This window comes from Lithobates pipiens, unplaced genomic scaffold, assembly GCF_037356315.1.
Source record: "Lithobates pipiens isolate NorthernLeopardFrog02 unplaced genomic scaffold, aLitPip1_a1.2 Scaffold_8, whole genome shotgun sequence".
NCBI classification, from domain to species: Eukaryota; Metazoa; Chordata; class Amphibia; order Anura; family Ranidae; genus Lithobates; species Lithobates pipiens.
This window is the reverse complement of record NW_027507903.1, coordinates 569,246,579-569,259,078: the sequence shown is the minus strand read 5'-3', so window position 1 is coordinate 569,259,078 and position 12,500 is coordinate 569,246,579. Positions and strand designations below refer to the sequence as shown.

Sequence of the window (12,500 nt, the reverse complement as noted above, 5' to 3'; positions counted from 1 at the left end):
GTTCCTGATAGTATTTCATTTCCTGTCCTGACCCGGCTTGACCTGTCTTGTCTGCATCCCTGGCTTTGACCCTTGGTACTTTGACAACAAGGGAATGATTGGAGGTTACAATGGAAAAACAGCTTTGAGGTTTCAGCACTAGGAGTGTGCGGGTGGTTAAAAGGACTTGCATTTCCCATACCGGGAGTCGAACCCGGGCCGCCTGGGTGAAACCCAGGAATCCTAACCGCAAGACCATATGGGAAAACTAGCTGCCTTGTTTTGAGAAAAATAGAGAAAACCAAAGGGAAAAAAAGATGTGCCACCGCCATCAGCTTCCAAGTATGGTGGCCAGCTATGACACACATATCACTTTCACTAATTGGCCTCGTTAGCGCAGCAGGTAGCGCGTCAGTCTCATAATCTGAAGGTCGTGAGTTCGATCCTCACACGGGGCACTACTCTCTAACCATTTTGTGAGCCTTGGGGTCCTTAATCTATGAAAAACACTACTCTTCATCCCTTAGGTCTTGTAGGAAACCATATGGATGGAATATTGACCGCAAGATCAAGCTTTCAGTGCTCTTTTGCCTTCCACCATATTCCACCCAGCTAAAATCTTTAGCTCTGCATCCAACAGACCTTGCAAGATACAATGTCTACTCATCCTGGAACAACAGAGGCATTTTCCATCTATGTGACATGCTTCCCTTAGTTTCATCACACAGAAAGAACAAAGCACCGAGGAATTCAAAAGGGCTTTTTCAAAGGTGTGGAAAAAAAAGATGATGTCTCTGTCAGAGAATGGTTTGCAGAAGATTGGCACATAGATATTTGCCAATGCAAATGTGCAGAAGAGCGAGAACGGCCGAGAAACTTCATGTGCTAGTACGCATATGCGTACGCCAAAGCGCACACAATGCGTGACAATTTCTGGTGCCCAGTGGCCTATTTAAAGCTAGCAGCATAAGCCATTAGTTGCTGGATGATCTTCAGCTTCCCCTGTGAGTTCCTGTGATCCTGATATTATTCATGTGTGAAAATTCATGTGCCAGTGCGCATATACGTACGCCAAAGCGCGTGCATGAGCCATTAGTTGCTGGATGAACTTCAGCTTGCCCTGTGAGTTCCTGTGTTCCTGATAGTATTTCATTTCCTGTCCTGACCCGGCTTGACCTGTCTTGTCTGCATCCCTGGCTTTGACCCTTGGTACTTTGACAACAAGGGAATGATTGGAGGTTACAATGGAAAAACAGCTTTGAGGTTTCAGCACTAGGAGTGTGCGGGTCGTTAAAAGGACTTGCATTTCCCATACCGGGAGTGGAACCCGGGCCGCCTGGGTGAAAACCAGGAATCCTAACCGCTAGACCATATGGGAAAACTAGCTGCCTTGTTTTGAGAAAAATAGAGAAAACCAAAGGGAAAAAAAGATGTGCCACCGCCATCAGCTTCCAAGTATGGTGGCCAGCTATGACACACATATCACTTTCACTAATTGGCCTCGTTAGCGCAGCAGGTAGCGCGTCAATCTCATAATCTGAAGGTCGTGAGTTCGATCCTCACACGGGGCACTACTCTCTAACCATTTTGTGAGCCTTGGGGTCCTTAATCTATGAAAAACACTACTCTTCATCCCTTAGGTCTTGTAGGAAACCATATGGATGGAAAATTGACCGCAAGATCAAGCTTTCAGTGCTCTTTTGCCTTCCACCATATTCCACCCAGCTAAAATCTTTAGCTCTGCATCCAACAGACCTTGCAAGATACAATGTCTACTCATCCTGGAACAACAGAGGCATTTTCCATCTATGTGACATGCTTCCCTTAGTTTCATCACACAGAAAGAACAAAGCACCGAGGAATTCAAAAGGGCTTTTTCAAAGGTGTGGAAAAAAAAGATGATGTCTCTGTCAGAGAATGGTTTGCAGAAGATTGGCACATAGATATTTGCCAATGCAAATGTGCAGAAGAGCGAGAACGGCCGAGAAACTTCATGTGCTAGTACGCATATGCGTACGCCAAAGCGCACACAATGCGTGACAATTTCTGGTGCCCAGTGGCCTATTTAAAGCTAGCAGCATAAGCCATTAGTTGCTGGATGATCTTCAGCTTCCCCTGTGAGTTCCTGTGATCCTGATATTATTCATGTGTGAAAATTCATGTGCCAGTGCGCATATACGTACGCCAAAGCGCGTGCATGAGCCATTAGTTGCTGGATGAACTTCAGCTTGCCCTGTGAGTTCCTGTGTTCCTGATAGTATTTCATTTCCTGTCCTGACCCGGCTTGACCTGTCTTGTCTGCATCCCTGGCTTTGACCCTTGGTACTTTGACAACAAGGGAATGATTGGAGGTTACAATGGAAAAACAGCTTTGAGGTTTCAGCACTAGGAGTGTGCGGGTCGTTAAAAGGACTTGCATTTCCCATACCGGGAGTGGAACCCGGGCCGCCTGGGTGAAAACCAGGAATCCTAACCGCTAGACCATATGGGAAAACTAGCTGCCTTGCTTTGAGAAAAATAGAGAAAACCAAAGGGAAAAAAAGATGTGCCACCGCCATCAGCTTCCAAGTATGGTGGCCAGCTATGACACGCATATCACTTTCACTAATTGGCCTCGTTAGCGCAGCAGGTAGCGCGTCAGTCTCATAATCTGAAGGTCGTGAGTTCGATCCTCACACGGGGCACTACTCTCTAACCATTTTGTGAGCCTTGGGGTCCTTAATCTATGAAAAACACTACTCTTCATCCCTTAGGTCTTGTAGGAAACCATATGGATGGAAATTTGACCGCAAGATCAAGCTTTCAGTGCTCTTTTGCCTTCCACCATATTCCACCCAGCTAAAATCTTTAGCTCTGCATCCAACAGACCTTGCAATATACAATGTCTACTCATCCTGGAACAACAGAGGCATTTTCCATCTATGTGACATGCTTCCCTTAGTTTCATCACACAGAAAGAACAAAGCACCGAGGAATTCAAAAGGGCTTTTTCAAAGGTGTGGAAAAAAAAGATGATGTCTCTGTCAGAGAATGGTGTGCAGAAGATTGGCACATAGATATTTGCCAATGCAAATGTGCAGAAGAGCGAGAACGGCCGAGAAACTTCATGTGCTAGTACGCATATGCGTACGCCAAAGCGCACACAATGCGTGACAATTTCTGGTGCCCAGTGGCCTATTTAAAGCTAGCAGCATAAGCCATTAGTTGCTGGATGATCTTCAGCTTCCCCTGTGAGTTCCTGTGATCCTGATATTATTCATGTGTGAAAATTCATGTGCCAGTGCGCATATACGTACGCCAAAGCGCGTGCATGAGCCATTAGTTGCTGGATGAACTTCAGCTTGCCCTGTGAGTTCCTGTGTTCCTGATAGTATTTCATTTCCTGTCCTGACCCGGCTTGACCTGTCTTGTCTGCATCCCTGGCTTTGACCCTTGGTACTTTGACAACAAGGGAATGATTGGAGGTTACAATGGAAAAACAGCTTTGAGGTTTCAGCACTAGGAGTGTGCGGGTGGTTAAAAGGACTTGCATTTCCCATACCGGGAGTGGAACCCGGGCCGCCTGGGTGAAAACCAGGAATCCTAACCGCTAGACCATATGGGAAAACTAGCTGCCTCTTTTTGAGAAAAATAGAGAAAACCAAAGGGAAAAAAAGATGTGCCACCGCCATCAGCTTCCAAGTATGGTGGCCAGCTATGACACACATATCACTTTCACTAATTGGCCTCGTTAGCGCAGCAGGTAGCGCATCAGTCTCATAATCTGAAGGTCGTGAGTTCGATCCTCACACGGGGCACTACTCTCTAACCATTTTGTGAGCCTTGGGGTCCTTAATCTATGAAAAACACTACTCTTCATCCCTTAGGTCTTGTAGGAAACCATATGGATGGAAAATTGACCGGAAGATCAAGCTTTCAGTGCTCTTTTGCCTTCCACCATATTCCACCCAGCTAAAATCTTTAGCTCTGCATCCAACACACCTTGCAAGATACAATGTCTACTCATCCTGGAACAACAGAGGCATTTTCCATCTATGTGACATGCTTCCCTTAGTTTCATCACACAGAAAGAACAAAGCACCGAGGAATTCAAAAGGGCTTTTTCAAAGGTGTGGAAAAAAAAGATGATGTCTCTGTCAGAGAATGGTTTGCAGAAGATTGGCACATAGATATTTGCCAATGCAAATGTGCAGAAGAGCGAGAACGGCCGAGAAACTTCATGTGCTAGTACGCATGTGCGTACGCCAAAGCGCACACAATGCGTGACAATTTCTGGTGCCCAGTGGCCTATTTAAAGCTAGCAGCATAAGCCATTAGTTGCTGGATGATCTTCAGCTTCCCCTGTGAGTTCCTGTGATCCTGATATTATTCATGTGTGAAAATTCATGTGCCAGTGCGCATATACGTACGCCAAAGCGCGTGCATGAGCCATTAGTTGCTGGATGAACTTCAGCTTGCCCTGTGAGTTCCTGTGTTCCTGATAGTATTTCATTTCCTGTCCTGACCCGGCTTGACCTGTCTTGTCTGCATCCCTGGCTTTGACCCTTGGTACTTTGACAACAAGGGAATGATTGGAGGTTACAATGGAAAAACAGCTTTGAGGTTTCAGCACTAGGAGTGTGCGGGTGGTTAAAAGGACTTGCATTTCCCATACCGGGAGTGGAACCCGGGCCGCCTGGGTGAAAACCAGGAATCCTAACCGCAAGACCATATGGGAAAACTAGCTGCCTTGTTTTGAGAAAAATAGAGAAAACCAAAGGGAAAAAAAGATGTGCCACCGCCATCAGCTTCCAAGTATGGTGGCCAGCTATGACACACATATCACTTTCACTAATTGGCCTCGTTAGTGCAGCAGGTAGCGCGTCAGTCTCATAATCTGAAGGTCGTGAGTTCGATCCTCACACGGGGCACTACTCTCTAACCATTTTGTGAGCCTTGGGGTCCTTAATCTTTGAAAAACACTACTCTTCATCCCTTAGGTCTTGTAGGAAACCATATGGATGGAAAATTGACCGCAAGATCAAGCTTTCAGTGCTCTTTTGCCTTCCACCATATTCCACCCAGCTAAAATCTTTAGCTCTGCATCCAACAGACCTTGCAAGATACAATGTCTACTCATCCTGGAACAACAGAGGCATTTTCCATCTATGTGACATGCTTCCCTTAGTTTCATCACACAGAAAGAACAAAGCACCGAGGAATTCAAAAGGGCTTTTTCAAAGGTGTGGAAAAAAAAGATGATGTCTCTGTCAGAGAATGGTTTGCAGAAGATTGGCACATAGATATTTGCCAATGCAAATGTGCAGAAGAGCGAGAACGGCCGAGAAACTTCATGTGCTAGTACGCATGTGCGTACGCCAAAGCGCACACAATGCGTGACAATTTCTGGTGCCCAGTGGCCTATTTAAAGCTAGCAGCATAAGCCATTAGTTGCTGGATGATCTTCAGCTTCCCCTGTGAGTTCCTGTGATCCTGATATTATTCATGTGTGAAAATTCATGTGCCAGTGCGCATATACGTACGCCAAAGCGCGTGCATGAGCCATTAGTTGCTGGATGAACTTCAGCTTGCCCTGTGAGTTCCTGTGTTCCTGATAGTATTTCATTTCCTGTCCTGACCCGGCTTGACCTGTCTTGTCTGCATCCCTGGCTTTGACCCTTGGTACTTTGACAACAAGGGAATGATTGGAGGTTACAATGGAAAAACAGCTTTGAGGTTTCAGCACTAGGAGTGTGCGGGTCGTTAAAAGGACTTGCATTTCCCATACCGGGAGTCGAACCCGGGCCGCCTGGGTGAAAACCAGGAATCCTAACCGCTAGACCATATGGGAAAACTAGCTGCCTTGTTCTGAGAAAAATAGAGAAAACCAAAGGGAAAAAAAGATGTGCCACCGCCATCAGCTTCCAAGTATGGTGGCCAGCTATGACACACATATCACTTTCACTAATTGGCCTCGTTAGCGCAGCAGGTAGCGTGTCAATCTCATAATCTGAAGGTCGTGAGTTCGATCCTCACACGGGGCACTACTCTCTAACCATTTTGTGAGCCTTGGGGTCCTTAATCTATGAAAAACACTACTCTTCATCCCTTAGGTCTTGTAGGAAACCATATGGATGGAAAATTGACCGCAAGATCAAGCTTTCAGTGCTCTTTTGCCTTCCACCATATTCCACCCAGCTAAAATCTTTAGCTCTGCATCCAACAGACCTTGCAAGATACAATGTCTACTCATCCTGGAACAACAGAGGCATTTTCCATCTATGTGACATGCTTCCCTTAGTTTCATCACACAGAAAGAACAAAGCACCGAGGAATTCAAAAGGGCTTTTTCAAAGGTGTGGAAAAAAAAGATGATGTCTCGGTCAGAGAATGGTTTGCAGAAGATTGGCACATAGATATTTGCCAATGCAAATGTGCAGAAGAGCGAGAACGGCCGAGAAACTTCATGTGCTAGTACGCATGTGCGTACGCCAAAGCGCACACAATGCGTGACAATTTCTGGTGCCCAGTGGCCTATTTAAAGCTAGCAGCATAAGCCATTAGTTGCTGGATGATCTTCAGCTTCCCCTGTGAGTTCCTGTGATCCTGATATTATTCATGTGTGAAAATTCATGTGCCAGTGCGCATATACGTACGCCAAAGCGCGTGCATGAGCCATTAGTTGCTGGATGAACTTCAGCTTGCCCTGTGAGTTCCTGTGTTCCTGATAGTATTTCATTTCCTGTCCTGACCCGGCTTGACCTGTCTTGTCTGCATCCCTGGCTTTGACCCTTGGTACTTTGACAACAAGGGAATGATTGGAGGTTACAATGGAAAAACAGCTTTGAGGTTTCAGCACTAGGAGTGTGCGGGTGGTTAAAAGGACTTGCATTTCCCATACCGGGAGTCGAACCCGGGCCGCCTGGGTGAAAACCAGGAATCCTAACCGCTAGACCATATGGGAAAAGTAGCTGCCTCGTTTTGAGAAAAATAGAGAAAACCAAAGGGAAAAAAAGATGTGCCACCGCCATCAGCTTCCAAGTATGGTGGCCAGCTATGACACACATATCACTTTCACTAAGTGGCCTCGTTAGCGCAGCAGGTAGCGCATCAGTCTCATAATCTGAAGGTCGTGAGTTCGATCCTCACACGGGGCACTACTCTCTAACCATTTTGTGAGCCTTGGGGTCCTTAATCTATGAAAAACACTACTCTTCATCCCTTAGGTCTTGTAGGAAACCATATGGATGGAAAATTGACCGCAAGATCAAGCTTTCAGTGCTCTTTTGCCTTCCACCATATTCCACCCAGCTAAAATCTTTAGCTCTGCATCCAACAGACCTTGCAAGATACAATGTCTACTCATCCTGGAACAACAGAGGCATTTTCCATCTATGTGACATGCTTCCCTTAGTTTCATCACACAGAAAGAACAAAGCACCGAGGAATTCAAAAGGGCTTTTTCAAAGGTGTGGAAAAAAAAGATGATGTCTCTGTCAGAGAATGGTTTGCAGAAGATTGGCACATAGATATTTGCCAATGCAAATGTGCAGAAGAGCGAGAACGGCCGAGAAACTTCATGTGCTAGTACGCATATGCGTACGCCAAAGCGCACACAATGCGTGACAATTTCTGGTGCCCAGTGGCCTATTTAAAGCTAGCAGCATAAGCCATTAGTTGCTGGATGATCTTCAGCTTCCCCTGTGAGTTCCTGTGATCCTGATATTATTCATGTGTGAAAATTCATGTGCCAGTGCGCATATACGTACGCCAAAGCGCGTGCATGAGCCATTAGTTGCTGGATGAACTTCAGCTTGCCCTGTGAGTTCCTGTGTTCCTGATAGTATTTCATTTCCTGTCCTGACCCGGCTTGACCTGTCTTGTCTGCATCCCTGGCTTTGACCCTTGGTACTTTGACAACAAGGGAATGATTGGAGGTTACAATGGAAAAACAGCTTTGAGGTTTCAGCACTAGGAGTGTGCGGGTGGTTAAAAGGACTTGCATTTCCCATACCGGGAGTGGAACCCGGGCCGCCTGGGTGAAAACCAGGAATCCTAACCGCTAGACCATATGGGAAAACTAGCTGCCTCTTTTTGAGAAAAATAGAGAAAACCAAAGGGAAAAAAAGATGTGCCACCGCCATCAGCTTCCAAGTATGGTGGCCAGCTATGACACACATATCACTTTCACTAATTGGCCTCGTTAGCGCAGCAGGTAGCGCGTCAGTCTCATAATCTGAAGGTCGTGAGTTCGATCCTCACACGGGGCACTACTCTCTAACCATTTTGTGAGCCTTGGGGTCCTTAATCTATGAAAAACACTACTCTTCATCCCTTAGGTCTTGTAGGAAACCATATGGATGGAAAATTGACCGGAAGATCAAGCTTTCAGTGCTCTTTTGCCTTCCACCATATTCCACCCAGCTAAAATCTTTAGCTCTGCATCCAACACACCTTGCAAGATACAATGTCTACTCATCCTGGAACAACAGAGGCATTTTCCATCTATGTGACATGCTTCCCTTAGTTTCATCACACAGAAAGAACAAAGCACCGAGGAATTCAAAAGGGCTTTTTCAAAGGTGTGGAAAAAAAAGATGATGTCTCTGTCAGAGAATGGTTTGCAGAAGATTGGCACATAGATATTTGCCAATGCAAATGTGCAGAAGAGCGAGAACGGCCGAGAAACTTCATGTGCTAGTACGCATGTGCGTACGCCAAAGCGCACACAATGCGTGACAATTTCTGGTGCCCAGTGGCCTATTTAAAGCTAGCAGCATAAGCCATTAGTTGCTGGATGATCTTCAGCTTCCCCTGTGAGTTCCTGTGATCCTGATATTATTCATGTGTGAAAATTCATGTGCCAGTGCGCATATACGTACGCCAAAGCGCGTGCATGAGCCATTAGTTGCTGGATGAACTTCAGCTTGCCCTGTGAGTTCCTGTGTTCCTGATAGTATTTCATTTCCTGTCCTGACCCGGCTTGACCTGTCTTGTCTGCATCCCTGGCTTTGACCCTTGGTACTTTGACAACAAGGGAATGATTGGAGGTTACAATGGAAAAACAGCTTTGAGGTTTCAGCACTAGGAGTGTGCGGGTGGTTAAAAGGACTTGCATTTCCCATACCGGGAGTGGAACCCGGGCCGCCTGGGTGAAAACCAGGAATCCTAACCGCAAGACCATATGGGAAAACTAGCTGCCTTGTTTTGAGAAAAATAGAGAAAACCAAAGGGAAAAAAAGATGTGCCACCGCCATCAGCTTCCAAGTATGGTGGCCAGCTATGACACACATATCACTTTCACTAATTGGCCTCGTTAGTGCAGCAGGTAGCGCGTCAGTCTCATAATCTGAAGGTCGTGAGTTCGATCCTCACACGGGGCACTACTCTCTAACCATTTTGTGAGCCTTGGGGTCCTTAATCTTTGAAAAACACTACTCTTCATCCCTTAGGTCTTGTAGGAAACCATATGGATGGAAAATTGACCGCAAGATCAAGCTTTCAGTGCTCTTTTGCCTTCCACCATATTCCACCCAGCTAAAATCTTTAGCTCTGCATCCAACAGACCTTGCAAGATACAATGTCTACTCATCCTGGAACAACAGAGGCATTTTCCATCTATGTGACATGCTTCCCTTAGTTTCATCACACAGAAAGAACAAAGCACCGAGGAATTCAAAAGGGCTTTTTCAAAGGTGTGGAAAAAAAAGATGATGTCTCTGTCAGAGAATGGTTTGCAGAAGATTGGCACATAGATATTTGCCAATGCAAATGTGCAGAAGAGCGAGAACGGCCGAGAAACTTCATGTGCTAGTACGCATATGCGTACGCCAAAGCGCACACAATGCGTGACAATTTCTGGTGCCCAGTGGCCTATTTAAAGCTAGCAGCATAAGCCATTAGTTGCTGGATGATCTTCAGCTTCCCCTGTGAGTTCCTGTGATCCTGATATTATTCATGTGTGAAAATTCATGTGCCAGTGCGCATATACGTACGCCAAAGCGCGTGCATGAGCCATTAGTTGCTGGATGAACTTCAGCTTGCCCTGTGAGTTCCTGTGTTCCTGATAGTATTTCATTTCCTGTCCTGACCCGGCTTGACCTGTCTTGTCTACATCCCTGGCTTTGACCCTTGGTACTTTGACAACAAGGGAATGATTGGAGGTTACAATGGAAAAACAGCTTTGAGGTTTCAGCACTAGGAGTGTGCGGGTCGTTAAAAGGACTTGCATTTCCCATACCGGGAGTGGAACCCGGGCCGCCTGGGTGAAAACCAGGAATCCTAACCGCTAGACCATATGGGAAAACTAGCTGCCTTGTTTTGAGAAAAATAGAGAAAACCAAAGGGAAAAAAAGATGTGCCACCGCCATCAGCTTCCAAGTATGGTGGCCAGCTATGACACACATATCACTATCACTAATTGGCCTCGTTAGCGCAGCAGGTAGCGCGTCAGTCTCATAATCTGAAGGTCGTGAGTTCGATCCTCACACGGGGCACTACTCTCTAACCATTTTGTGAGCCTTGGGGTCCTTAATCTATGAAAAACACTACTCTTCATCCCTTAGGTCTTGTAGGAAACCATATGGATGGAAAATTGACCGCAAGATCAAGCTTTCAGTGCTCTTTTGCCTTCCACCATATTCCACCCAGCTAAAATCTTTAGCTCTGCATCCAACAGACCTTGCAAGATACAATGTCTACTCATCCTGGAACAACAGAGGCATTTTCCATCTATGTGACATGCTTCCCTTAGTTTCATCACACAGAAAGAACAAAGCACCGAGGAATTCAAAAGGGCTTTTTCAAAGGTGTGGAAAAAAAAGATGATGTCTCTGTCAGAGAATGGTTTGCAGAAGATTGGCACATAGATATTTGCCAATGCAAATGTGCAGAAGAGCGAGAACGGCCGAGAAACTTCATGTGCTAGTACGCATATGCGTACGCCAAAGCGCACACAATGCGTGACAATTTCTGGTGCCCAGTGGCCTATTTAAAGCTAGCAGCATAAGCCATTAGTTGCTGGATGATCTTCAGCTTCCCCTGTGAGTTCCTGTGATCCTGATATTATTCATGTGTGAAAATTCATGTGCCAGTGCGCATATACGTACGCCAAAGCGCGTGCATGAGCCATTAGTTGCTGGATGAACTTCAGCTTGCCCTGTGAGTTCCTGTGTTCCTGATAGTATTTCATTTCCTGTCCTGACCCGGCTTGACCTGTCTTGTCTGCATCCCTGGCTTTGACCCTTGGTACTTTGACAACAAGGGAATGATTGGAGGTTACAATGGAAAAACAGCTTTGAGGTTTCAGCACTAGGAGTGTGCGGGTCGTTAAAAGGACTTGCATTTCCCATACCGGGAGTGGAACCCGGGCCGCCTGGGTGAAAACCAGGAATCCTAACCGCTAGACCATATGGGAAAACTAGCTGCCTCATTTTGAGAAAAATAGAGAAAACCAAAGGGAAAAAAAGATGTGCCACCGCCATCAGCTTCCAAGTATGGTGGCCAGCTATGACACACATATCACTTTCACTAATTGGCCTCGTTAGCGCAGCAGGTAGCGCATCAGTTTCATAATCTGAAGGTCGTGAGTTCGATCCTCACACGGGGCACTACTCTCTAACCATTTTGTGAGCCTTGGGGTCCTTAATCTATGAAAAACACTACTCTTCATCCCTTAGGTCTTGTAGGAAACCATATGGATGGAAAATTGACCGGAAGATCAAGCTTTCAGTGCACTTTTGCCTTCCACCATATTCCACCCAGCTAAAATCTTTAGCTCTGCATCCAACACACCTTGCAAGATACAATGTCTACTCATCCTGGAACAACAGAGGCATTTTCCATCTATGTGACATGCTTCCCTTAGTTTCATCACACAGAAAGAACAAAGCACCGAGGAATTCAAAAGGGCTTTTTCAAAGGTGTGGAAAAAAAAGATGATGTCTCTGTCAGAGAATGGTTTGCAGAAGATTGGCACATAGATATTTGCCAATGCAAATGTGCAGAAGAGCGAGAACGGCCGAGAAACTTCATGTGCTAGTACGCATGTGCGTACGCCAAAGCGCACACAATGCGTGACAATTTCTGGTGCCCAGTGGCCTATTTAAAGCTAGCAGCATAAGCCATTAGTTGCTGGATGATCTTCAGCTTCCCCTGTGAGTTCCTGTGATCCTGATATTATTCATGTGTGAAAATTCATGTGCCAGTGCGCATATACGTACGCCAAAGCGCGTGCATGAGCCATTAGTTGCTGGATGAACTTCAGCTTGCCCTGTGAGTTCCTGTGTTCCTGATAGTATTTCATTTCCTGTCCTGACCCGGCTTGACCTGTCTTGTCTGCATCCCTGGCTTTGACCCTTGGTACTTTGACAACAAGGGAATGATTGGAGGTTACAATGGAAAAACAGCTTTGAGGTTTCAGCACTAGGAGTGTGCGGGTGGTTAAAAGGACTTGCATTTCCCATACCGGGAGTCGAACCCGGGCCGCCTGGGTGAAAACCAGGAATCCTAACCGCAAGACCATATGGGAAAACTAGCTGCCT

The 12,500-nt window shown here is 46.0% G+C and overlaps 6 non-coding genes across 6 annotated transcripts; 4 read left to right on the top strand and 2 right to left on the bottom strand.

Moving 5' to 3' along the window:
- The first annotated feature begins 364 nt into the window (after positions 1-364).
- On the top strand, positions 365-437 carry TRNAM-CAU (transfer RNA methionine (anticodon CAU)). Its single transcript has one exon. It is a non-coding gene; the product is annotated as a tRNA-Met (tRNA).
- Positions 438-2,590: 2,153 nt separating this feature from the next.
- TRNAM-CAU (transfer RNA methionine (anticodon CAU)) lies at positions 2,591-2,663 on the top strand. Its single transcript has one exon. It is a non-coding gene; the product is annotated as a tRNA-Met (tRNA).
- A 3,074-nt stretch (positions 2,664-5,737) lies between these two features.
- TRNAE-UUC (transfer RNA glutamic acid (anticodon UUC)) lies at positions 5,738-5,809 on the bottom strand. Its single transcript has one exon. It is a non-coding gene; the product is annotated as a tRNA-Glu (tRNA).
- Positions 5,810-6,850: 1,041 nt separating this feature from the next.
- TRNAE-UUC (transfer RNA glutamic acid (anticodon UUC)) lies at positions 6,851-6,922 on the bottom strand. Its single transcript has one exon. It is a non-coding gene; the product is annotated as a tRNA-Glu (tRNA).
- A 1,233-nt stretch (positions 6,923-8,155) lies between these two features.
- TRNAM-CAU (transfer RNA methionine (anticodon CAU)) lies at positions 8,156-8,228 on the top strand. Its single transcript has one exon. It is a non-coding gene; the product is annotated as a tRNA-Met (tRNA).
- Positions 8,229-10,381: 2,153 nt separating this feature from the next.
- On the top strand, positions 10,382-10,454 carry TRNAM-CAU (transfer RNA methionine (anticodon CAU)). Its single transcript has one exon. It is a non-coding gene; the product is annotated as a tRNA-Met (tRNA).
- Positions 10,455-12,500: the final 2,046 nt, after the last annotated feature.